The sequence below is a fragment of the Oncorhynchus keta genome, chromosome 10, assembly GCF_023373465.1.
Source record: "Oncorhynchus keta strain PuntledgeMale-10-30-2019 chromosome 10, Oket_V2, whole genome shotgun sequence".
Classification (NCBI taxonomy): Eukaryota; Metazoa; Chordata; class Actinopteri; order Salmoniformes; family Salmonidae; genus Oncorhynchus; species Oncorhynchus keta.
In genome coordinates, this window is record NC_068430.1 from 55,814,772 (window position 1) to 55,841,349 (window position 26,578).

Genomic DNA, 26,578 nt, shown 5'->3' on the forward strand with positions numbered 1-26,578 from the left:
TCTTTATACACCTTCTCTATTGCCGACAAGTTAGATCACACTGTTGCCAGAGTAATAGTTGCAATGCATGTCTGCACCTATCAAGCGTTGGCACGTGTGATATTTTATTGTCCCTGTGAAAATTCTATAAATACCCGACGTTATATGCTCAATTTGTCTCATACCTTGAGACTTGTTACTAAAAATTCACTTGACTGTCTTGCGACAGAAGACAATACAAATGTAAAATCAAACGACTTTGCAAACCACTAAGACATAATAGTACTAGACATAATAAGACATCAAACTACAAAGTCTTCACAAATGTCCCCATAATCTCTACAGTCCCAGAACTCCCCTAAATGTAATGCTTATTCATTTCCCTTCTGCACCAGATCTCACTCACGTCCAGTGTCTGTGTTTTGAATGAATGTGTTTTGGATTGACGTTTTTGATTCAAGCCTTTACCTAGCTATGAACCGCATGTCTCTCCCCCGACTACCTCCAAGGCTAGGCCTGTTGATGAGCAGAGAGAGGGGAACCGAAAAACACTGTGACCGTCCATCCAAAACGGATTATGGAGGCATATCTACCATGGTGCATTGCATGTGCCTGAGCACCTTTAACAGCCGGGGTGGGGGTGGGGGGGAGGGGCGAGAGAGAGAGAGAGAGGGCGACAGAGGGAGAGAGAATGGAGGGGTTATATGTTCTGTTTGTTTATCTGGAAATAGATTTCTTCACACTGATCTCCCGGGCGGAGTAGCAACCGCTTTCTATGTGCCCTCTGTCATTTGAGTGTGAGAGGAGAGCAGAAGCATGGAGGAGGAGAAGAAAACGGGGAAGTGTGGAGGGTATTTTTGTTCATCTCAAGAAGAGTTTGGTTATTTATGCTATAGATGCCGAGGTAGAATGATAAAAAGTGGTGTGTGTGTGTGTGTGTGTGTGTGTGTGTGTGTGTGTGTGTGTGTGTGTGTGTGTGTGTGTGTGTGTGTGTGTGTGTGTGTGTGTGTGTGTGTGTGTGTGTGTGTGTGTGTGTGTGTGTGTGTGTGTGTGTGTGTGTGTGTGTGTGTGTGTGTGTGTGTGTGTGTGCGCGTATGTGTGCATGTGTGCGTTTGTGATAACGAAAGACAGACAGAGAGTGCCCTGCAGTTAAGATTACTCTGAGTGGACTGTGAGTGGTTGAGTTCAGACGGCCCCTCTGCACTGCTGCAGCAGAGCAGTATGTGTGTCAGTTGAGAGCTCGGCTAATGTACCATAAGGCTAATGGACCACCACATACTGGGCTTCTGCATGCTGTAAGGCCCTCTATGGGTAACATTAGCGATGCCCTGGATAATTGTGACTGCACTGTGGTTAGCGTTAGCCATGCCCCCGGGAAACAGTATCTGCACTGAGCCCCAATGGCTGGTCAGCTACTGTACATGTATATAGTATAGTCAAGCTACCCTGTGAAGAATAATGTAAACCAGAGATTAGGGCTGGGCGGTATATCGTATTCTATTGTATACCTGTATTGATACACGGACCAGTTTGGGTTTTTACTCAACCCTTTACAATGATATTTAAATGGTTTCTTAAATGTGAGACACAAATCCGGCGCGAGTAATGTCCGTTTTCATAGTGTACTCTGTCTGCTACTTGAGTCCTCGCTCTCCCTCTCCTCCTGCATGCCGCTTCCCACACCAAGCCCTGCCCCATGTCACTCAAGGAGCCACCTTGCCATTCACTCTGCAGCCTGCATGGTCAGGTGCTGCTTTCCACTTTGCTCCTTAATATAAATCCACAAGCTTTCTATAATTACACTATTAGTTTGTGTATCTCACTGTCTGCAAACAGCTAGTTTTTTTATTTTCTGAGCAAGTTGTAGCTAAAATAAATTGTGTTAACTGCTAATGCTAATCACGAGTTAGCTGACTAGCTAGAGCAAATGTAGCTCGCTAATACCGGTGCTGTTGTAGGACGAGATCAGCAGGTTTTTGCAACGGTATATTATTTTTCTTTACACCCTTTTTCTCCCCAATTGTTAGTATTTACTGTCTTGCTACAACTCCCGTATGGACTCGGGAGAAGGGAAGGTCGAGAGCCATGCGTCCCCCGAAACACAACCCAACCAAGCCGTACTGCTTCTTAACACAGCGCGCATCCAACCCGGAAGCCAGCCGCACCAATGTGTCGGAGAAAGCACCGTACACCACGCAACCTGGTCAAGATGCACCGCCACAGGAGTCGCTTGTGCACGATGAGACAAGGATATCCCTGCCGGCCAAACCCTCCCTAACCCGGACGACGCTAGGCCAATTGTGCGCCGCCCCATGGACCTCCCAGTCGCGGCCGGCTGCGATAGAGCCTGTGCTCAAACCCAAAGTCTCTGGTGGCACAGCTAGCACTACGATGTAGTGCCTTAGACCACTGCGCCACCCAGGAGGCCTCAACGGTATATTCTAAATCGGAGAGGAATGGGTGAAGCATGATTATGTTAACTAGCTAGCTATGAAGTAAGAGAGAACATATAATAAGAAATCTCATTTGGGTCCCCTAGGAAACACTAACCAACACTTTGTTTCTTACCCTGACACAATAATTCCTCCGTGGCTTCTTCAAACAGCAATGTTTTCAAATATATACATTACGCTACGTGTACAAAACATTAAGAACACCGTCCTAATATTGAGTTGCACCCTACCTTTTTGCCCTCAGAACAGCCTCAATTCGTTGGGGAACGGACTCTACAAGGTGTCGAAAGCTTTCCACAGGGATGCTGGCCCATGTTGACTCCAATGCTTCCCACAGTTGGATGGATGTCCTTTGGGTGGTGGACCATTCTTGATACACACGGGAAACTGTTAAGTGTGAAAAACCCAGCAGCGTTGCAGTTCTTGAGACAAACCTGTGCACGTGGCACCTACAACCATCCCCCGTTCAAAGGCACTTAAATATTTTGTCTTGCCCATTCACCCTCTGAATGGCACACATGCATGGATTTAACACATGACATAGCTTTCAACTGGATTAACCTGGTCAGTCTATGTCATGGAAAGAGCAGGTATTCTTAATGTTTTGTACACTCAGTCTATATATGCCCATATCATGCAGCCCTACGTGGCACAGTATGGAAACAAAAGTGCAGGAAATGCAGGAAATGTATGAAAATTCTGATCTAAATGGTGTTGTCATGAACTACTCATAAAGCATATTAAGAACTTTTATCATCCCAAAAAAATAAAATATTGTCATACGGGAAAGAAAAAAGACAAATATTGTCATACGGGAAAGAAAAATATTGTGAAATTAGGTTTTGTCCATATCGCCCTTCCAGAGATTGATGTGTACGTCTTTGGTCGCTGCTCAGTCTTTGTTTATCTTTCTTTCCAAACATGTTTCGACATATTCCTCTCCCTCAGGCTTAAGCATTTTCCCTCGAGCTTGTGATAGAAAAATGACATATTTACCTGATTTGTTTGATATTAATAGTTAGCAATTAATACTTAACAAGTAGGAGGATATTTCTGTCCTGTTAGTGTCTGTGTTGTTATGGTCTCCACTCTGGTTCCCTGCAGCTAATCTGGGCGTATGGTCACCAGAGATGGCTTGAGCTGACAAATGAGTTAAGACTGCATTACATAGACAAGATGTGGTGGGTGTAACCGAGAGAGAGATAGCCAGGAGGAGCTTAGAACAATTCCTCATTGTCTCTAAATCATCCTTGCATCTGGGAAACTAAGCCAGGGAGGGGTTAAGACAACACCCATGTGCAGAAAATGACAGGGCGAACCCAGAGTGGCTTATGATGCTCCTTGGTCTGCATGAGGGGGGTTGAACCAACCATGATTGAGCATTGTTAGTGTCAGCTATATATAGTACTCTGCATTTGTGTAAAGGTTAGGTTACTATTTCAATGATTCGTCAATATTAAAGAAAGATGATTGTTTAAAGAAATGACCATATCTCTGCTGAGTACTGAATTCCCTACAACAAGCTGTCATTGATTTAGTCAGTTATACAGTCTAGTCCGAATATTGATTGAATTTTTTTTCTATCTAGTTTATCCTATCGGTCCTGTCACTATCATTAAATTATCACGGCTCTCATCTTGTGTTTACGTATGTACCAACACATTTGATTTATAAAGGCTAGAAAGCTCAAATCCCCCCTTTTGAGCGTCTCTAAAAGGCTCTACTGGGTCAATCCATTTCTGATGTGGCCGTATGTGAAATGGCCTTACAGCATTTACTGAGAGGCACCCAGCGACGTGGTACAGAGCTTGATTTGGCCTCTGCATGCCTCTGGAGGCTCCCGCAATTGCATCACACCTCCATACGAAGCGAAGCCTCCGCCTACATTTTTCGATTCAGGCATAAATTGGCTTTAAGGGGTCATGTTCCTACATGTACATACTACCTCAATAAGACTGACTAACCGCTGTCTGTATATATATAGCCTTGCTACTCTTTTTTCAAATGTCTTTCTACTGTTGTTTTATTTCTTTACTTACCTAACACACACACACACACACACACACACACACACACACACACACACACACACACACACACACACACACACACACACACACACACACACACACACACACACACACACACACATATGTTTTTTTGGCACCATTGGTTAGAGCCTGTAAGTAGGCATCTCACTGTTTACACCTGTTGTATTCGGCGCACGTGACAAATAAACTTTGATTTGATGTTCTGTTTGATATACAGGGCTTAACTGTGATAGCATTGATTGAACAAGTGCTAATCGCCTACACACATGCAAGCACACAGGTTGCAGTGTAATAGCAGGCTAAGGCCCCAACCTGGCCTAGATCACCCTATTGGGTCCAAGCCCAGAGAAGGTTCCACGGAACCAGGGTAAAACATAGCCCATTTATGCTTAGGCTACCATAGTAGCAATCTATTCAACCAAAGGTCAGGGCTGGTAGGGCCACATTTTCCATCAATCTGGGGCCTGTGACACATGTCCAACATTAATCAGTGTGTGTCACCAAAGAGGATGACATTGAATCAGTTATTTAATGATAGACTTATCGTGGCAGCTCTTATCCTCTTTCTCTCGGTACCCGTTCTTTAATTTTTTGTCCTTCAAGCTATTTCTCAACTGAAGGCTTGGTTTTGAAGTTGAATGATTGTTACAGTCAACAATGCTTTTTCAATGCTATGTGATATCCTCAAGATTGTGAGACATTTTCATTAAACAAAATGGTCCTCTTTTAAAGGGAAAATAACCACAGAGCTTAACTGCTTCCTGAAGGATGATCTTAATCAGAAGTTTGGATTGTTAATTAAATTGTCTGATCTCTAAGGTTGCTCCAATTCGCATACCTCAGAAAGATGTCTCTAATTGATTTCCAAAACAAATAAATGGCTGGATAATTAAATGTATTCTGTTGATAATACAATCACTGAAAAGATATGTAAGGGTTTGACGACAGTAGATGACGATGAAGTGCATTATGTCTTGTGTTAATTTGCCGCCTCGTTGCCTTTTAAGCTAAAGCCAGCCGATTCTTTGAAGAACCAATTCAAATTCAAATCAGCAAATATTAACTTACAAAGCCTGTATCCTTTGGTTCCTTGTTCCCTGTAAAAGTATTATCTATTTAACTACAGAAGGATCACGAAGGAATGTGAATGTGTATTTTAAATGTCACACCATTTTCCCTCCCATTTTGTTTCGCAGGATCTCTTTCTCTTGGCCACTTCGTCACTGTCTTTGAAGACGGATTATCCAAACCATTCAACAAGGTATGTGTGCAGGGATATCCGATTTCTTCTCACAAAGTGTCTCTGGTCTTTAAAATGGCAAAAGTGACCTTCACTCCTCTTTGGGTCTAGCCTCCTCCTTGCTTTCTTTCTTCCATCCGACAGTGGTTGACATTGTGAAGGACACCAGTGGTTGAGTACTAAAGAGACACTAACCTATTTGTGGTTGATGCTGGATTTGCTGAAAAGTCTGAAACTACCTGAGGAATTAGCTTATAGGGCCACTAGTTGGAGGCAGTTAGTGCAGGTTGACGTTTATTGTCATGAATTTTGCCCTGGAGGCAGGACTGAGATATTTTCGCTAGATAGGCCAGCTGCAAAATCAAATAGTCTATATCATAATAATACCTGAAAACAAAAATTAGCTTTTTGGTCTTAATTTAAGGTAAGGGTTAGGCATTAGGGTTAGCGTTGTGGTTAATGTTAAGGTTAGGGTTAGGTATAAAATCAGATTTTATTACTTTGAGGCTGTGCCAGCTAGTGACCACTCTGCAGAGCTGCTTCTAGGGCAAGATTCATGACAATAAATGTAAACCTGCACACTTAGCTTTGTCCTTGCCCAGGTTGAAAATTGATGGAAAGGAGGAATTTGGATGGAGCTTCGCTGTAAGCTGAAAAAAAGAATGGGTCAAGGAAAGGTGGAACTTGTCGCTGCATGTTACGAGCTCTGATGAATCTCTTGTTCACTCCTGTCCTGACTTATTAGAATAGAAATGGCGGTGTATACAATGATAAATGGCTTGGATATTGATGGGCATGCATGTTGAAGTAGTGTTCTGCTGTTTCAGGGATGAAAATACATGTTTTGTTATCCTGCAGAGCATTTAAAACTTGACTGAACAAGCCCGACACTCAGCATTATGAGGGGGTCTCGGGATAGGACCCTGAGCTCCACCACTGAACAAGTCATTTCTTATGCTAGATTCGTATTTCTTTCAAAGCACTTGTAGAGATGTATAATTTTATCTGAGATTACCGTCTCTCTTGTATAGCTACTACCCAAGTGCAGTGAAACATTTATACAAAAAGATCTCTCCTCTCTCTTCTGCAAATTCAATAAATGTTGACACTGCTTGGGGATGTTCATTAATATTTTGTATTGTTTCACAACAAGCCATTTTTCATGTTTTAAAGATCAAGAAATCAATTAAAGATTATTTGAAGTGAACGAAATACATTTTGGTTTTGGAAGAACACAGGAATCTGGGTATTGGTACCATGTGATAGCAGCATGACTCTGGCTAGTTAGGCTTTGTAACTGTGGGGTGTTAAATCTTTCTAGGGGAGGACATTGATAGTGGCTACTTTGTTATCACACTTCAGAGACCAATTCAACATTTTTCAGCAGCTGTTGCGTTGATTATTCGCTCTGTTGAATTCCCAGAATATGAAAGGCCGTGAGACAAGGAACAATTTGTTCAAAGCTTCTTGAAAAGAAACATCAAGAGGTTTGAAGCTCTACATACTTAGAGCTGTTCTTTTCATGCAATTAGGAAAACCTGCATGCTACATGTATGTACTCTGCAATCCTCAAACATCCCTTTTACATATAATTGCATGTTGCTGCATCCTAAACACACACACACACACACACACACACACACACACACACACACACACACACACACACACACACACACACACACACACACACACACACACACACACACACACACCTTATAGGGTTCATTTAGAGGAGAGACCAGTATATGAGCCTTTCACTATGTAGCAACATGGTGATGTTTCAGGGCTCGAGGGCTCTTCAATTAACACATGGCCTATGGCCTCTGGAACAGCCATTACAGACATTCATAATCGTTTTAGGGGGAAATAGACAAATACATAGACGTGTTAAGGAGGAAGGAACCCTTCATTTGTATGGTTATTTCCATAACTGTTCCTTCCAGGGCAGTGTGTTGGAAAGTTAAGTGTCTCACTTACTCCGAGCAAGGCTTGAGCTCCGCCCTCCAGGGATTTGAACCAGTAAATCTGGTTGTCAAATCAGTCAATCCCCCTAACCTTCCAGGCCAAATTGTAGACTTCTGTGGATTTTTACATTAGTGTGTTCTGACAGGCAGCAGAATTACACCTTACGTCGTCATCGTCGTATGATTATTCCACTGTCCTCTGCATTGAAAGGGAAAAACAACTCATATATTTCCTATAAAGTGCACTTCATAGGGAATAGGGTACCATTTCAAACAGAACCCCTGCTTAAGCTTTTTGAGAGTAGATGGATGCAGGAGCCCAAATTGGAGGTACCCAGTGTAGCCTTGGTCCTTCAGGGAAGGCACCAGTGAGCTGTGGTTGCTGTTCTACTTGAATGTATGAGTGGTGCCTGTAGGTGCTACTCATACATGAATTGCGGAAACGAAGTAAATAGAGGTACTGTAAATAAATATATATGCATACTAATGAGAATGTGACGTGTGTTTGTCATCAAGAATACAAGCTTCTGCCCACCTATGATGATTTACGATTTGATTACGTACATTTCCACCTCACTTTTCCAATGTCAATCAAGCAAGCACGCCTTTGACAAAATGTGGTTACACGTAAAAGTGAAGATATGTGGCAATTGATGATAGCTGTGCCGTAAACATACTGTCTATAGACTGTTGTAAGGCTAGCTCTATGCTACCAAAAGGCTACGCTACATTGACATTTCAGAGGGAGTGCCAGTAACTATGGCCAATTTATCACATAATGATACTGTGTGAGAAATATTCAATATCCAAGCACATGAGAAAGGATCTAGTTTCCCCCGAGGCTTATTACATTTGCTTCAATCAGCCCACTCACTTCTATATTGTTTTCTCTGAGAGCTCGGCTTATTGCATTGCATTTTATGGAGTTGATGAATTGCTGATGCTATTATTCTGTTTTGATTTCATCTCTCTTGAGGGGACTGTGTGCCAATGCAACCAACCTGCAATCCGCATGGGTTATTTAGAAGGAGAACACTGCATGCGAGTTTAGCAATTTTCCCCATATGACTGTGGTATACTATGTAATCAAAGTTAAGCCATTGATTATCATTTCAAATGGAAACCAATGTGATGGGGGAAAAAAAGGAAATCGTACAATCAATAGATGCGTGTGAAGTGGTTAGCTTCACAAAAGTCCATGCCATCACCTTTTCTTCCGGGGATGTTGCGTAATTATACTGTACGCAACGAACCCATTTGAAAATAAAGTTATGCTATACTGGCTTTGTTTACATTAGCTCATAGGAAGCCCTCGCAAGGTATAGAGCCACACCACCAGTCCTTTGTACCACTCCACAGCACTGCGTATACCTTCCAGTCTTACCTTTGGCTAAATGGAACCATGTCCATACTCCATACGTTATGTCCATACTCCATATGTTATGTCCACACTCCATACGTTATGCATGGATGCTTTCTCATCCCTGTGTCATACTCACTCGCCAGCTCTCTCAGTGCATCTGGCTTCTCCATTTTACTGTCATGTTACAGGCTTCCCATTGACTGCCATGAGATGGCCTCGCCATAATAATATTATGTTGTGTTGCGCACTTTGACAGCGAATGCCTCCCTGATGTACTTTCTTCTTGTTCTAACGTGATGCCGTCTGAGTTGTGGTTTTGAGTTACCGGGGTGTAGCAAGCCCAGCTGTAGCCGAGGAAGCAGAGCAGCGGCAGTTTCTCCATAGGGATTCACCCTCTCCTGGGAACCTATTGTGCGTTAGCTTCGCTAAGCTACGATATTTTATCGGCTTTTACCTACCCTGTGTTCCTAATGTGAGAGTTGATGGTTGTTGACATGTACAGTATTCTTGGTCCAACACAGCCAATTTCCAGCTGTCATTTGGAATAGTACTGAGTGACGAATGACGAAATCCGGCCTCGACTGAGTCTGTGTGTACGTGCAAGCGTGTGTGTGCACTGCATGTTCTGCACTGCTGCCGTGCGTGTGTTCACTCTCTCACATTCTGTCTTTCTCTCCGTTCCTCCCTCTGTTTCTCTCTCTGTGTTAGCAGTGTCCAGTCTGTGAAAGGCTGTAGGCATTGCATTAACATGCTCTAATCCTGTGGGTGGCTTATTGGAAACAAATCCCTCCCAACGCTTTTAAAGCTCCTGCCTTTTCATTTTTAACCCACTCTCCTCGTCCTCCTCCCCCACAAGTGGCTACACTGGCCCTATGGCTAAATTTGAAATAAACCAATGCCCCCAAAAGCACCTCTCATATTTGTTAAAGGATTCGATAGGTATAGGCATAAGCATGGCCACTCTGCTCATACAGGAGTAATAAAGGCCTAGTGCACTAATTTGGTGGGGTTAATTTTTTAATATATGTTGTTTATATATATGCTGTATATACAAATATACAATACCATTCAAAAGTTTGGACACACCTACTCATTCAAGGGTTTTTCTTTATTTTTTACTATTTTCTACATGATAGAATAATAGTGAAGACATCAACATTATGAAATAACACATGAGGAATCATGTAGTAACCAAAAAGGTGTTAAACAAATTTAAATATATTTTTATTTGAGATTCTTCAAAGAAGCCACCCTTTGCCTTGATGACAGCTTTGCAGACTCTTGGCATTCTCTCAACCAGCTTCATCTAGAATGCTTTTCCAACCGTCTTGAAGGAGTTCCCTCATATGCTGAGCACTTGTTTGCTGCTCTTCCTTTACTGTGTGGTGCAACTCATCCCAAATCATCTCAATTGGGTTGAGGTCGGGTGATTGCAGAGGCCAGGTCCTCTGATGCAGCAGTCATCACTCTCCTTCTTGGTCAAATAGCCCTTACACAGCCAGGAGGTATGTTGGATCATTGTCCTGTTGAAAAACAAATGATAGTCCCACTCAGCGCAAACCAGATGCAGAATGCTGTGGTAGCCATGTTGGTTAAGTGTGCCTTGAATTCTAAATAAATCACTGGCCGTGTCAACAGCAAAGCACCCCCACACCATCACACCTCCTCCTCCATGCTTCACGGTGGGAACCACACACATGGAGATTATCCGTTCACCTACTCTGCGTCTCCCAAAGACGACTGTCACAAAGGACAGATTTCCACCGGTCTAATGTCCATTGCTCGTGTTTCTTGGCCCAAGCAAGTCTCTTCTTATTATTGGTGTCCGTTAGTAGAAGTTTCCTTGCAGCAATTTGACCATGAATGCCTGATTCACGTAGTCTCCTCTGAACAGTAGATGTTGAGATGTGTCTGTTACTTGAACTATGTGAAGAATTTATTTGGGCTGCAATTTCTGAGGTTGGTAACTCTGCAGCAGAGGTAACGCTGGGTCTTCCTTTCCTGTGGCGGTCCTCATGAGAGCCAGTTTTACCATAGCACTTTTTGCGAGTGCAATGCGAGTGCAATTATCCACATTAACTGACCTTCATGCCTTAAAGTAATGATGGATTGTCATTTCTCTTTGCGTATTTGAGCTGTTCTTACCATAATATGGATTTGGTCTTTTACCAAATAGGGCTATCTTCTGTATACCACCCCTACCTTGTCACAACACAACTGATTGGCTAAAACGCATTAAGAAGGAAATAAATGAACTCTTAATAAGACACACCTGTTAATTGAAAAGCGTTCCAGGTGACTAACTCATGAAGCTGGCTGAGAGAATGCCAATAGTGTGCAAAGCTGTTATCTCAAATATAAAATAGATTTTGATTTGTTTAACACTTTTTTGGTTCCTACATGACTCCATATGTGTTATTTCATAGTTTTGATGTCTTCACTATTATTATACAATGTAGAAAATAGTACAAATAAAGAAAAAACATGGAATGAGTAGGTGTGTCCAAACCTTTGACTGGCACTGTATATATATTTGTTATGTGATTTATCAGGTGGTGGTGCAGCACCCTCAGCACCCCTACTTCCCACAGCTATGGAAATAAGCAATATGGTAATATCTCCACCTTCTCTAATAAGTTAAATATTTTTTTTTGTCCTCTTAGAGGTCCATTCATCAAGGCTTAAAATTGAGGCGAACATAATAGTTTATACCATTTGAATAAACCTTTCAAAATGATACTAGAAAATAGCTAATTTATCCAAGGCCGAGCACTCTTGAGTTGGTTCACATTATTTCCCTGACACGGCATATCTAAAATGATATTTTTTTGTGTGCTGTCCCTCTAGTTTTTAATTCTCTTTTCCTGTGAACTATGAACCATTGAGACGTGCAATGAGGTGTGTGGGGAGCGAATGAGTCATTGTTGACTGTGGAGTGTACGGTTGTCTGAGGCCTAGCTGACAATGCATAATCTGGCTGCTGTGAGAGTTCACCTGAGGCCATAGATATTGATATTGTTCAAATCAGATCAGTTGTCCTTGCATGTGCTGAGTTTATCATCTGTGCTATTAGATGAGGACACATGCAGAGTACGGCCTTTGTGGTTATAGCTTCTATGAAAAGCTTCTGTTCTGTAAACTGTCCCCATTTGCCTTCGCAGATGGAAGAAGAACATGGATATAATCTAATCAGATCCACAGAAAACGGAAGGACGAAACCGGACAAAGGAGACATGGGCATTGTAATTCAGTGTTCTGTGTCATAACTTGCATTTCCAGCTTGGAAAATGCTCTTGGTAGAAGGTGCTCTGGTCCTAAGGCACAGATCTTGGATCAGATTAGCCTTCATAAATCCTAACCTTAATGATCTGGGGAAGAAAACGCAGAACTGACCCTAGATCAGTGTTTAGGTGGTGATTTCATCTCCCGGTTCCTTCTCCATCCAGTATTCATCAATGGCTACTGCTAATAGAGTGTGAACTATAAAAGAGAATGAGTTTGAAAATGAACAAATTTTATTTTCTGTTTATCGGTGGCAGCCCTCAAAATAGAGAGAAAAATGTCATTCTCTTTTACGTTCTCATTATTTCAAATGCCTGGCTTTGTTGACATTTCACTGAGTCAAGACAACTAGAACGATACAATGGGCCTATTATTACCCCTTTTCTTCATACCATTCCTCTGCTTTGGTATTCCATTGGCAACTAACAACACATTGCAATGTGGTGTAATCCGATCAATGTGACATAGACAGATAGTTGTGTCACTTTTGGTATTGGACAGAACTCTTCTTGGTACTGCTGTGATGTTGTACCAGTGGCGGTCAGTGCTGTTTATGATGAGGGAGGACAACAAAATCATTCTCGTGAGCATGGCCTTATTTCTATTACAGAATGTTGGGTGACTGTCCATTCATAGTCCATTCACCCAGTTCAATGTCACATCGATAGGTTTCGGCTACTACATGATACTCAAATGTTCCCTATACCCATCATGAGGTACAACCTCGCCTATGAATGAACGTTTACATTAGGTCGAGAGAAACATTTGAGGTGACAGACAGTGACACATGGAGAGACAGTGACACATTCAATACCCCCTTTGCACACTCTTGCCTGCAACTGTAATCATTACTCCAACAGTTGCAAACAAGAGTTTATATTGGACAAATTCAGGTATTTTTATCCCTGTTTTGTTTGCTTCCGTTTAAGAAACTAATACAGATATGCATCTGTTGGTCACAGATACCTGAAAAAAATGTAGGGGAGTGGATCAGAAAACCAGTCCCTATCTGGTGTGACCACCATTTCCCTCGTGCAGCGCGACACATCTCCTTCGCGTAGAGTTGGCTCAGGCTGTTGATTGTGGCCTGTGGAATGTTGTCCCACTCATCGTTAATGGCTGTGTGAAGTTGCTGGATATTAGCGGGTGCTGGAACACGCTGTCGTACACACCGATACAGAGCATTCCAAACATGCTCAATGGGTGACACGTCTGTTGAGTATGCATGGAAGAACTTGGACATTTCAACTTCCAGGAATTGTGTACAGATCCTTGGGACATGGGGCCGTGCAATATCATGCTGAAACATGAGGCGATGGCGGCAGATGAATAGCACGACAATGGGCCTCAGGATCTCATCACGATATCTCTGTGCAATCAAATTGCCATTGATTAAATTCAATTGTGTTCGTTGTCCGTAGCTTATGCCTGCCCATACCATAACCCCATCCCCACCATGGGGCACTCTGTTCACAACATCAGCAAACCGCACGCCCACACGACTTCATACACGTGGACTGTGGTTTGCACGTTTGAAGCGGCTTATGGTAGAGGAATTAACATTCAATAATCTGGCAACAGCTCTGGTGGACATTCTTCAGACAGCATGCCAATTGCACACTCCCTCAAAACTTGGGACATCTGTGGCATTGTGTTGTTAAACAAAACTGCACATTTTAGAGTGTTCTTTTATTGTCGCCAGCACAGTCTATTTTTCTATGACATAGACTGACCAGGGAAGTCCAGGTGAAAGCTATGATCCATTATTGATGTCACTTGTTAAATCCACTTCAAACAGTGTAGATGAAGGCAGAAAAATAGTTTTTAATTGACAATTGAGACATGGATTGTGTATGTGTGCCATTCAGAAGGTAAATGGGCAAGACAAAAGTTTTGCATGCCTGGGTATGGTAGTAGGAGCCAGGTGCACTGGTTTGTGTCAATAACTGCTGGGTTTTTCATGCTCAACAGTTTCCAGTGTGTATCAAGATTGGCCCACCACCCAAAAGACATCCAGCCAACTTAACACAACTGTGGGAGCCATTCCACACCACGTAGAGTCCACGCCCTGACGAATTGAGGCTGTTCTGAGGGCAAAAGCGGGAGGTGCAACTCAATATTAGGAAGGTGCTCCAAATGTTTGCTACACTGGCATGTAGAGATCAGAAGAGGGTGTATACCACAAACCCCCGAGGTGTCTTATTGCTATTATAAACTGGTTACCAACATAATTGGAGCAGTAAAAATACATGTTTTGTCATACCTGTGGTATACGGTCTGATATACCACGGCTATCAGCCAATCAGCATTCAGGGCTCGAATCACCCAGTTTATAATAATAAATGTAGCCTAAAGACAAGTTGAAATTGACAATAGTCTGATGGCTGACACTATTATCAATTGTCTTGTGAATGAAGAGACTTGTGCAGTGTGTAATTGACAGAGAAGGGAACAGAGCTTAACTCACAGTACTTTTTCAAGTCACCCAACAGACGTTCATGCAGGTCAGACGTTTTGATTCCTGTAACCTATGGAAAAGAGACCATTTTAATGTTTCTTAAACATCTAAACAACTTTCAAAGGTGAGCAGGTCAGCTCTATTTTCAATCACTTTCATTGTAGAATAACTTCAATTCTGTGCGTTCCACACATGAGCACTCGCGGCAGCATAGCCTAGGCTACTAAGCACAGACAAGTAACAATACAACTTAAAATATGCTATTTGAAACACATTTTCTTGGTTTCATAATGTTTCTTAATAAGACATACCTAAACAACATAATAATGGATTTCTTTGTGATGGTCCATATTAACACTGTGGTGTTTTAAGTGGTTTTTAGTCTTTACATGTTGCCTACTGTAACAAAAACTAATGAAATGCTTGTGTTACCTAAGACCTTCATAAACACAACCTATTGATTATTTTTGCGATAACATACATGAAATGTGTGTATTAGGCTGTTAGAATGTTGACGCTGTAACGTGAGCGCTGGGAGTCGGGAAGCAAGGTCAGGGAGTGAATCATTTGAATAAATAAATGAAAACATAATACAAAACAAGAAACGCAAACAACGCACAGACGTGAAACTGAAGCAGAAACAATAACGCCGGGGAAAGGAACCAAAGGGAGTGACACATATAGGGAAGGTAATCAAGGAAGTGATGGAGTGTAGGTGAGTCTGATGAAGTCCAGGTGTGCGTAACGATGGTGACAGGTGTGCGCCGTAATGAGCAGCCCAGTGACCTAGAGGCTGGAGAGGGAGCACGAGTGACAGACGACCCAAAGGCTAGGATGCCTCGAGGCCTGGCTATTGTAGTGTTTACTCTTTAGTTATATATATTGATTCCTATATAGTGGGCAATTTTGTTGGATAGAAAACAAAAGGAACAATTCAGACTACCTTAATACTTAAATAGTCATGTAATAAGGATTCACATTTTTACAAAGTGATGCTAAAATTGCTAGACAGCAAATTATGTGTTGGTACTTCCTATTCAAAGAGTTCAAAATGGCCACCCTAATTTATGTGACCTTCTTGCTCATGCCTACTATACATTACAGTAGGACACAAGCTCACCTTGCTGACCTGTCGGGATAACAGACAGCCAGACAGTAATTGTGTTGACATAATGGGGGTCAATCCCCAGCCAGACAACAATAAATTGACAGCTGCAGGACAAAATGGCCAACGCTGAACAGTCAGTGCTATTTCCTCTATCGACACTGCTTGTGTTTGATGTTCCTGGAACCCAGCTACACTACCGTAGCGCTCATATTTTCATTTTTAGCTTCATCGAACGGTGAGGTCATTAAATATACATAAAACCCTTCAGTTTTATTTCACCTTGATATCTTAGCCTTGTGAGTTCACCTTCCCTTGCAAGCCAACATGCCTCCTTGTTCTAGTTATTGGGTGAGGCTGAAATAGCTCTGTTTTAGTGTCAGAAATGAACATCGGTCAATTCTTTATGAAGACATACTTCTGTAAGTGAGGTGTATTTAAGGAAACTCTTTTTAGTCAGGAATTATATTCATATATTCCATTTATAGCAGACGCTTTTAACCAAAGCAACATACAGTCATGCATGCATACATTTTACACAAGTGTGGAATCAAACACACAACCCTGGCATTGCCATGCTCTACCAACTGAGCCATACCAACCAACTGCTCTACCAACTGAGCCATACCAACCAACTGCTCTACCAACTGAGCCATACCAACCAACTGCTCTACCAACTGAGCCATACCAACCAACTGCTCTACCAACTGAGCCATACCAACCAACTGCTCTACCAACTGAGCCATACCAACCAACTGCTCTACCAACTGAGCCATACCAACCAACTGCTCTACCAACTGAGCCATACCAACCAACTGCTCTACCAACTGAGCCATACCAACCAACTGCTCTACCAACTGAGCCATACCAACCAACTGCTCTACCAACTGAGCCATACCAACCAACTGCTTTGAGCCATACCAACCAACTGCTCTCATGCTCTACCAACTGATGTCACTGCTCTACCAACTGAGCCATACCAACCAACTGCCATCAACCAACTGCTCTACCAACTGAGCCATACCAACCAACTGCTCTACCAACTGAGCCATACCAACCAACTGCTCTACCAACTGAGCCATACCAACCAACTGCTCTTTCAACACCTGCCATACCAACCAACTGCTCTACCAACTGAGCCATACCAACCAACTTTGCCCTACTGCATAATTCAGAACTTTCCAGAGTTTACCAACTGAGCCATGCACATAATGACAGTAGAATTTTGGCCATACCAACCAGTGCTCTGGTGAGCTACTGTGCAACTGCCTCGTAACGTGCGGTAACACCAGGGTTCATACTTCCTGTGATTTTCACTGACAGGAATTTTGGGGGGGGCAGTGTGGTGAGCTCTGTGCACTGCCTCGTAACGTGCGGTAACAGCAGGGTTCATACTTCCTGTGATTTTCACTGACGGCTTTCTCTCTCTCTCTCTCTCTCTCTCTCTCTCTCTCTCTCTCTCTCTCTCTCTCTCTCTCTCTCTCTCTCTCTCTCTATTCCAGTGGGTAGGCAGTGTTTTGCCTTAAATCTGCGAGGCCATCTGCTCTCAAGTCTTCATCCCGTGATGTTTGTTTTGTAGTATCTCTATGCTCGGATTCCATTTGACAAGATTAATAAAGTGAATCTGTCAGAAATAAGCTGCTCATTTCGATAGGGGATTTGTGAATCGCTCCAGGCAAATAACTTCTCAGTTCAGCCCTGGTCAGGAGTTTCCTTTTATTCTTTCCTTCCTTTAAAAAAAAAAATCTATATATTTTTGGGACGGTACACCTGGCGAGTCAGAAAGGGTTGTGGGTAAACACTGAACTGCGACCTATTTCTTTATCACACAACATGTGTTCTGCATTTGATAAAAGGCTAAATCCATTGACACCGAAGAGGTGTATGGAAACCAGACATTATGCAAACATGACCCTGGTGTTTTCGGGGGCCATCTTGGGTCATAGACAAATTGGTTTGCGTTGGAGGACCTTGAAAACACTGTTGACGTGAACTGGGGTCAGATTTAGGTAGCATCAGGTTCACTCACTACAGAGTCAGGCTAATTTATAATGTGCAATGAGGTGTCCCTTTCATTTTGGAGACAGTGGACCATGATCCTCTGCTCTAATCCTTTTTTTGACCTTGCAGTTTGATTTCACAATGACATGAATGACAATTGATAAATAATGTAAATATCTTATTTTTGATTGGAACGAAATGACATTGCTTTCTTCCTGGGCTTTGCTCTTCCAGTATAAAACTTAATGCACTAAAAAATAACATTCTTTAGTTATTCACTGAGGTACAGACAAAACACAGTAGCCCTTAACACAGTAGCTTGGACATCAGTGATGCTTTGAATTGCTGATTCATTCAATGTTGGTGGTTAAAGGGATATTTCACCAAATATCAAAATGACCAACACTATATATACAAAAGTATGTGGACACCCCTTCACATTCAGGGATTCGACTATTTTAGCCACACCCATTGCTGACTGGTGTATAAAATCGAGCACACAACCATGCAAACTCCATAGACAGACATTAGCAGTAGAATGGCCTTACTGACGAGCTCAGTGACTTCCAATGTGGCACCATCATAGGATGCCACCTTTTCAACAAGTCAGTTTGTCAAATTTCTGCCCTGCTAGAGCTGTTAGTTGAACGTTGAAATGTCTAGGAGCAACAATGGCTCAGCCGCGAAGTGGTAGGACACAGAAGCTCACAGAACAGGACCGCTGAGTGCAGAACCCTTAGTTCCAGTGAATGGAAATCTTAACGCCACAGCATACAAGGACATTCTACATGATTCTGTGCTTCCAACTTTGTGGCGACAGTTTAGAGAAGGCCCTTTCCAGTTTTAGCATGACAATGCCCCCGTACACAAAGCGAGGTCATAACAGAAATGGTTTGTCGAGATCGGTGTGTAACTTGACTGGCTTGCACAGAGCCCTGACCTCAACCCCATCAAATACCTTTGGGATTAATTGGAATGCTGACTGCGAGCCAGGCCTAATCGCCCGAAATCAGTGCCCGACCTCAATAATGCTCTTGTGGCTGAATGGAAGCATGTCCCCGCAGCAATGTTCCAACATCTAGTGAAAAGCCTTCCTACTGTAGAAGAGTGGAGGATGTTACAGCAGCAAAGGGTGGACTAACTCCATATTAATGCCCACGATTTTGGAATGACATCTTCGACAAGCATGTACTTTTCGTCATATAGTTTATTTGTTTCCTTACCTTCTAAGCAGTCTGTGGACATTTGGTAATTTGTGTGAACTGTCCCTTTAAGTGAGAACAAGAGAGATAGGAACAGCATGTTGTTTTTCAAACAGTACGCTCGGGGCTTTTAGAATGATGGTGGATGAAAGAGGAGAGGAGATGTTGGGAACAGGCACTGCCTGTCACAGGGGGACAAACCAACTGACACTGTGACAAACCACTGGGACAAACCACTGGGGCAGGGGAGGAGGGGTGGATTATTTAGGCGGTCAGGGCAAGGGGGCATCTAAGGACAGAGAGTATACTGTCTCTGTAGAGCAAAGTCAGTTGGTGAGAAAATCAATTACGTGTATATTATGTCATAGAGATATCGGTTGATACTTCTGAAATTGATTTGAACCTAGACCTGCACAAAGAGTAATGAAACTACTCAAATCAGTTTCTGCAGTATATACTGTAATGTCCATGCATACATTTGCATGCAAAACAAACATACAGATATAAAAAACAATGTACCTTTATTTAACTAGGCAAGTCAGTTAAGAACAAATTCTTTATTTACAACTCCCAATCACAGCCAGATATGATACAGCCTTGATTTGAACCAGGGACTGTAGTGACACCTCTTGGAATGAGATGCATTGCCTTAGACCGCTGCACCACTCCTGCATCACACCTCTTCTTATACAGATGAACACACAGAATAAGAATATAATGACATAGAATTCTATGTCTGAGGCTGAGCATAATGGTTGAGAGACATAAACGTAATTATAATTTGTTTAAATATGGCACGATGGATGGAAGTGATGTGATGTGTCCTCACCCTCCTGCTGTGATGGGGCGGGGACTGCCTAGTGGCCGGATTGTCAACTCTCTGCAGCTCCCTCACTATTTCCATCAGCCATCACACCTCCTGTCAATCACCCACTGCCCACACCATTCCACCCACCAGAGAATCCCCCTATAGGGGAACCCCATACAGTGCTTCATCCTTTGTGACTGTCGTTGTGCCTCCTCACGATGAAATGTGTTACATCTCAGAGCTCATTGCCTGAACCTGAAGTTCCCTCTTGGAGAAATAAATGATACATAATTAAGTTCAATTATTTTATATTGCCAGAGAGCAGTAGAAGTGCAGAATCTATAGGCCTATTTATTTCAAGCTATAAAAAAACAATGAAACGTGACCTGAACATGTCTTCATCATTTGATTCCCTCTCAAAAGGGACAGGTTTAACCTCTATCAAATCCAGGCTATGTTCTTATTCCACAATGTGGGTTTGTTCTCAATGGAGTCCTGGTGAAGACCAACCTGAGTGGCCGAAGCATTGTCAATAAATCTCATGGGAGCACAGCGTGCAGTGCACATTTTTATTCCACAAACTTCCAGACGCTTACCAGAAAACTCCCCTTAGCTTACCCCGGTGTCCAGGTGAAAACACATGCAACAACCAAGCAATTATTTTCATGCAGTCTGTCAACATGTGACATATTTTTGTGTTTACTCTCCCAGTTCTAGCTCATAGAATGCCTGACTCATTCCCGCTCTTCCTCTCTTCTATTTTCTCTCCAATCGCTTAACTTCTCACACCCTTGCTCTGCATTTTCACTTTCCAGCCGACTAATTTAGTTTGTGAGCTAATCAACAAGGTTGACCTCAATTAAAACCAATACTTGCACCATTACATTTGGAAACCCAGATCGGGACACATCGCAGACACAGTTTCACTGCTAACTCATAGGAAGCCCATTGCAGCTGTAGGAAGTCCATCGTTTATTTTCATTGCACCGAGTAACGACAGATAGCAGAAACAAAGCGCTGATGAAGAATACCATGTAGACAGAGGAGACGAACACTTACTCTCCTGAGAATGGAGGGGGGACGCTTCGATTGCAAATCATGCAAATATTGCTTATCTGAGACTTTGAGATAGGAGTAATTCAGTGAGGAACAATTGCCGACCAGCAATTATAATTGCCTACAGTTTTTCCTCCATAGATGTCCATTCTTGCTGTTTCCAGGCTGAGGGAAGAACAGAAGTATATTGGGAATGGGATGGGATTTGACATCTGGTACCTTTACTGATGGGCTGGTAGCTCACAGCTTGTTAGCCAGACAGGGAGTGGAGTACAGTGGAGGAGGCAGGATGGACTTCTGGATCTTGTTAGTGTCCATGTTGGGTTGACTAGGTCAGATGATGTACTCAGACTAGGTCTCATCTCATATCATCAACCTGCCTTAGGTTTGGCACAAACACTGAAAATTAGTCTCTCTCTCTCTCTCTCTCTCTCTCTCTCTCTCTCTCTCTCTCTCTCTCTCTCTCTCTCTCTCTCTCTCTCTCTCTCTCTCTCTCTCTCTCTCTCTCTCTCTCTCTGTTTATAAGAGTTTGATGATGGAATATCATCCATAAAAGACTCAGTCTTTAATCCCATATGTTGTATGCCTACATCAACAAAAGCGCTTGCAAAAGATTGGTGTCCCAGTGACCCACAACTAAGATTCATTTCCTATGATCATTGGGAACAGGTAATTAGAACTCTATGACCTACAGCAACGATTATGCTCATACAGACATATTAGACATATTTCTCCTAGAAATGTCACCTGATTATATCCATGCTAGGTGTGTTGTGAGATGTTGATAGATGCCTGAGCTATTGTCTGGGTAACGAGAAGTAAGGGAATCGCTGAACATTTACATATGATACTAGTGTGTTCGGTTATGCAGATAATTATTCTCTCAGAACCTCTGACAATTTCTCGCCCGTATTATTCGAAACAAAAGTGTTACCGACCTGTTGTTCACTTTCACCGTCACAGAGGAATTGTCAATGACAACCCGATGCAGCCCTGCAACAGGGCAACTCGTCTGAAATAGTATTGTACAGAGAGGCTACTTACTACAGGCCTTTGGGTATAGGCAGTAGCTTTAGTTTATAGTCCGTTCTCTTTAACGTGGAGCAAGGGATAGTACAGGTAATGGCTTGCCAGTCTCCAGTCACCTAATTGTTGCAGATGAAGGAGGGAATATTGTACATTAACGCTGCTCTACTGTTTTAATGAGGGTGAAGCAGGCTGGGATTAGCATTGGGGAAAAGGCAAGCTGCAGATGTTGCCAGGTGTAGCGCTCAATAGCACGCTCACGGGGAGTGGTGTGACAGCAGTTAGCAGTCGGATACTACAGTTAGCAGTGGGAGGCTAACCTGGAGTGCGTGATGTTGGACAGATATCCCTGAGTCTCACATTCCAGGCCAAGATTCACAGTTCTGTGTGAGATGGTGCCTCCGCCCTCTTTACAAGCCTTCATGAGAACAAACAAACTGCTATTTGCCTTTTACGACTCTGAGTGGCCCTGAGCAGGTCCGAATTTTCCCCTGGTTGTCCTATCATTGGCATATTACTGTAATATAAAATGTTTGGTACCTACAGTATGGGCTACGTATTACATCGTAGGGACTGTTAAACTGTTTTTGTACAGAACGGAACATTCTGTGAACACTTATAAGGAAATTTGATGTATCTCCCTGAACCTAAATGTGCTGAGTTTTTAAAAATCAATGCGTTCCCGTACCACCCTATCAGAGCCCGCCCTCTGTGAGATTCCATATAAATTACAGGACTTGCAAACAGATGTCAGATCAAGTTTCTGAAAGGTGTGGCCTCGCCCATCAGATGACTGATCCCATCTTCTTGGAAATCAAACATCTTTTGACACAGACTGATCCTACTCAGACCGAAGAATCATCCCAGAGGGGGTTCCTGCAGGAAAGCACTGTTTGCATTCGAGACTACAGTATATCCCGTTTGGGTTAGGAGAACGAACAAAAACAACTCTTATAAACTTTGCTTTGCTGGACTAAGAAAGGAGAAGAGCGAGAGAGAGAGAGAGAGAGAGAGAGAGAGAGAGAGAGAGAGAGAGAGAGAGAGAGAGAGAGAGAGAGAGAGAGAGAGAGAGAGAGAGAGAGATGGGAACAACACTACTTTTTCCTCGCAATCCATCCAGGCGTCATCCCATCCTAGTGGAATCCAACTGGGCAGGCAATATCAAAATAAAGTTAATTGCCCCATTGCATAATTGATTTCCTCTGAAAGTGGCACTGTGTGTGTATTAAAGTTGTGTTTTTTATTGGGTGTTGTAAGATGGCAGGTCTAATTTACAAACTAATGATCAACACTGTCTCTGCACTGTCTGCACCGGATGCAAACTAGCCCATTGTCTATTCCTGGTTGGTGAAGCTCTCTATAATTTTATGGTTGTGAAAGCCTAAGTGGAGGATGTAGCCCTCTCACATTTTCTCTTTCAATTGTTAAGACCATATCATATCAAAGCCTTGTGAATGTACTTTTATTTTTGCCTGAGTTGAGTGTCGAAGTTCATTTCTATTGACCTGTGGAGATTCTCACCTCAATAACTGTGTTGTATTTTGTTATACCCTGCCTTTATCTTGTATCTGTCAGCTACCTAATTGTCCAAATTATTTAGTGTAGTAAATAAAACCTTGAATTAATTATTTGTTGCATTGAGTTCATTTACGAGCGATTGAGTTCTTGTTCAGAATGAGAATATGGTCAAATCGACAATAATAATACTATGGTTGATTATTAACATTTACATTTACATTTAAGTCATTTACGCTCTTATCCAGAGCGACTTACAAATTGGTGCATTCACCTTATGACATCCAGTGGAACAGCCACTTAACAGTTAATTATAACTGCTGATAGTTAATTCAAGAGTCTCTCTATATCCAACCATTAATGGTGCCCTTAGATTAATTTGGATAGGATAACCAAATGAACCAAATAAATCAGTTCAATTAATTATTCCAGTAATTCATCAGCAAATGGTCTTGAATATTAATTAGCCAAAAGTCACAACATATTTTGGTGCCCGCATGGGAGAACTAATAGAGAGTTTATATTCATGTTTACCAATACTGATACCTGTTACGAGTCCTGTCTAATTATTTCTGCAAGTGGTTGAATTGCCAGTGCAAACAGAAGGGGGGAGAGAGGACATCCCTGTCTTGTACCCCTTTCTAAAAACATTTAATCAGATAATGTATTATTTGTGTATATTTTTGCTTTAGGATATTTATATGATATTTTTATAAAACATGTTATTTCAGCTGGAAAGTTGAAGGCTTCCAAAGTTTTGAATAGAAAAGGCCATTCAAGAAGGTCAAAAAGCCTTTTTGGCAGCCATTATAGATACATCTTTATCTTGTTTTTAGCATATTTTGATAGCATTTCTCATAACCTATTGTGGCAACTGGGACCATAGAGCCACCTCTCCTGTAGGCTGTAGGATAGGGGGCATTCCCACTTTCGAAATTAGTGCATCAGTAAGATTATTGCATGTTCCAAGAAAAACTGATTGGAAGTGGATGGATTAATGCGTTTTGAACTGTGTGTTCTAGACTAAAGGCATGTTTCTAGCAGAAATAGCCAAAACTAATTTTTCCTATTGGTTGTAGCACTGTCAAAATTAGAGCTTCTGGGAATGACTGCATGCTTCAGGAAAACAGAGTGGAAGTGAATGAATTAAAAATGTTTTGAACTGTGTGTTCCTGTTACGGCTGTCGTCGGAATGAGACCAAGGTGCAGCGAGGTAGGCGTACATTTTGAATTTATTAAATGAACAACCCAAAAAAACAAGAAAGATAAACAGCATGTAATGTAATGTAGCGCTAAACCAGCAACTAACAAAAACAAGATCCCACAACAGAAAGTGATTAAAAAGGCTGCCTAAGTATGATCCCTAATCAGAGGCAACACTAGACAGCTGCCTCTGATTGGGAACCATACTAGGCCAAAACCAAAGAAATAGACAACATAGAATGCCCACCCCAAATCACACCCTGACCTAACTAAATAGAGAAATCCTTCTGTAGCTCAGTTGGTAGAGCATGGCGCTTGTAACGCCAGGGTAGTGGGTTCGATCCCCGGGACCACCCATACGTAGAATGTATGCACACATGACTGTAAGTTGCTTTGGATAAAAGCGTCTGCTAAATGGCATATATTATTATTATTATTATTATTTAGAAATAAATCGGCGCTCTAAGGTCAGGGCGTGACAGTTCCAGTTTTAAACCAATTGTTTAGCCATAGTGTTCAACATGAGACATCATCAGTAAACACATTTACCCTGTCACATTCGCCAGAGGGGGATGAAAACCTCTATTCCCTCTTGGGTGATCGATAGGAAAATAATTTTCCCATTGATTTGTTAAAAGTGTGGTTATAAAACTAATTTTGGTGACAGAGAGGGAGTGTATGACACTGGAATCTGAATAAATTGCTTAAATGATTAAGCTACCAATTGGTAATCGTGTATGATCACATTTTAATAAATGTTTACCAATTTTTGCCAATTTACAAAACAATTAATTAAATAGTGCAGCTTGTTTGGGCACTGACCCTCAACACTGATCCCGGGTTGATTAATGAGTCACTCTTATCAAACTGTTATTGTTGATCCATTACCCTTTCATTGCTGATTCATAAGTGGTTAACTATTCATTCATTCATTTTCATTGATAGTTTACTGCTTGATTATTGATTATTCATCAACTGATCAATATTTTAACCATTTCAAAACAGTTTGACTATTGCACCCAACATAACACATTTTATTTATAGCTTATTCATTGATTATTGAATATTAACATTTACATTTACATTTAAGTCATTTAGCAGACGCTCTTATCCAGAGCGACTTACAAATTGGTGCATTCACCTTATGACATCCAGTGGAACAGCCACTTTAATACATTTAATGAACAATATTCAATAAAACTGGCAGTTCAAATAGTCCTTCTGTAGCTCAGTTAATTTCTACAGGCATGGTGCTTGTAATTGACTAAATGCAGTTATCCAATGTGGGTTCAATTTCTAACAAGACCTTAGTAAATTAAGAGGACCACTTCCATATTTGTATTCAAAACTTAAATAAAGCAAGCATGACTGTAAGTCTGCTTTGAAAATAACCCTCTGTTATAAAAGCGATATTAACCCAAACTGCATAAAATGGCATATATTATATTATAACAATTTCACTCCAACTTGCCCTGGTGAAGGTCCTCTCCAGTCTAGCCCTGAATGATAGTCGCCAGCTATGGTTAATGATAATCCAGTACCGCAGGGTAAAGGAAAAAACATGAACAGGATGCGACTGACATGCGGGGACAGCTGGAGAAAACCAGAAAGGGGTTGTAAGCAGTCTGGATTCAGGGAAATAACACAACTAGAAAGAGCAAACTCAAACCCGAGAGCTAAATATTCACATTCAAGAACAGCTTGATAAAGCATCACAGAAATATGGCAAACTTAAAACCCAACTTGAAGAATCAGACAACCAAGCTGCCCAAATGGACTGCAAAACTCCATACCGTTGAGGCATCTTTGTGCAATGCTATCAAAGAAACCGCTGAGTTAATCAAGAAAATGTGGGTTAAAGACAACATG

At 41.9% G+C, this 26,578-nt stretch overlaps 1 protein-coding gene across 2 annotated transcripts in view; it reads left to right on the forward strand.

The window, feature by feature from the left end:
• LOC118389376 (disks large-associated protein 4-like) overlaps positions 1 to 26,578 on the forward strand; it is a 226,924-nt gene that overhangs the window by 50,900 nt on the left and 149,446 nt on the right. For both annotated transcript variants that reach the window (XM_052527312.1, XM_052527314.1), the window contains exon 2: positions 5,680 to 5,744. The gene's annotated coding sequence lies outside the window, so the exon portion shown is untranslated. The remainder of the gene's footprint in view (positions 1 to 5,679; positions 5,745 to 26,578) is intronic.